This window comes from Vulpes vulpes, unplaced genomic scaffold (genome assembly GCF_048418805.1).
Source record: "Vulpes vulpes isolate BD-2025 unplaced genomic scaffold, VulVul3 u000000710, whole genome shotgun sequence".
Lineage (NCBI taxonomy): Eukaryota > Metazoa > Chordata > Mammalia > Carnivora > Canidae > Vulpes > Vulpes vulpes.
In genome coordinates, this window is record NW_027325790.1 from 390,606 (window position 1) to 392,527 (window position 1,922).

Here is a 1,922-nt window from a genome sequence, read left to right on the forward strand (position 1 = left end):
CCCGCGTCAGGCTCCCTGCAGGGAGCCTGCTTCTCCCCCTGCCTGTGTCTCTGCCTCTCTCTCTGTGTGTCTCTCATGAATAAATAAATAAAATCTTTAAAGAAAAATCCTACAAGAGAACTCAGGCCGTAATGTCTCTGACATTAGCTGTGCTGTAGCAACATTTTTCTAGATGTGTCTCCTGAGGCAAGGGAAATAAAAGCAAAAATAAAGTATGGGGACTACATCAAAATAAAAAGCTTCTGTAAAGCAAAGGAAACAATTAACAAAACTAAAAAAGCAACCTACTGAATGGAGAAGATGTTTGCAAATGACACATCTGATAAGGGGTTAGTATCCAAACTATTTAAAGAACTTGTACAACTCCATACCCAAAAAGCAAATATTCCAATTTAAAAACTGGCAGAAGACAATGAGCAGGCATTTCTCCAAAGAAGACGAGCATATGACCAACGGACACAGGAAAAGATGCTCAACATCACTCATCATCAGGGAGATACAAATCAATAATATGATGAGATATCCCCTGACACCTGTCAGAATGGCTACAATTAGAAACACAAGAAACAAGAAGTGTTGGCAAGGATGTGGAGAAAGGGGAACCCTCTCGCATTGTTAGTGGGAATGCAAACTGGTGAAGTCACTGTGGAAAATGGTATAGTGGGTCCTGAAAACATTAAAAATAAAACTACCAGGGATCCCTGGGTGGCGCAGCGGTTTGGCGCCTGCCTTTGGCCCAGGGCGCGATCCTGGAGACCCGGGATCGAATCCCACGTCAGGCTCCTGGTGCATGGAGCCTGCTTCTCCCTCTGCCTGTGTCTCTGATCTCTCTCTCTCTCTCTCTCTCTCTCTCTCTCTCTATCATGAATAAATAAATAAAAATCTTTAAAATAAATAAATAAATAAATAAATAAATAAATAAATAAATAAATAAAACTACCCTAAGATCCAGTAATCATGCTACTGGGTAGCACTCCCAAAATACAAAAACACTAGTTCAAAGGATTAAAAAAAAATGAGCAAAAGAGAAAAAAAGAGAGAGAGAAAGAATGAGACAAACCAAGGAGTTGACTCTTGACTATAAAGAACAAACTGGTGGGTCCCAGAGGGGAGGTGGGTGAGGGGTGGGTGACGTAGGTGATGGGGACTGAGGAGGGCACTTGTCATGTGACGCTGGGTGATGTATGAAACTGTTGAATCACTGTATTGTACGCCTGAGACCAATGTAACACTGGTTAACTACACTAGAATTAACATTTGTGGGCTCCAAACACAAAAAGTACTGAATGAATACATTTCAATTATTTAGATTTATACTGCTAAAAGGAGCTATAAACTGCCTAAAAACCACAATTTTATTATGTTTCCTTGATTAATTCATTCAACAAATGATTTTTTTTTTTGGCCAAAGACAAATGATTCTTAATATTGTTATATGACAAGTACTGTTTTGGGCATAAGAATTAAGCAATGAGAGAAACTAACAAAAATCTCTGTCCTCATGGAGCCTGAACATAATCACAATGTAATTAACATCACCTAGAGGACTGAGTTGGCTTATTTTATTTTTTCCTAGTTAATACTTTTAGGAATGTTTTACTTCTCATTCTTTTTTAAGTTTGTTTGGATCTGTGCTTTATCTTAATATTTAGACTGCTTCTTAAAGAAAAACTACATTTGATTTATTAATAATAATCAAGTATCAGTATGTAGTTCAAACATGCATATTATAGTTGAAAATTGTACACACTGAAAATTTGTTCTGGGAATAATTAAAAAATGGATACAAATATTTCACCAGAAGGACATCATCACAGTTTCATTAGGGCATGCTTTATTTTTTTAATTCACATTTAAGTTTTCCTACAATGACTGTGCAGTACTTTTGTTAGAAAAAATATTTTAAGATTTTAAGTGTATTT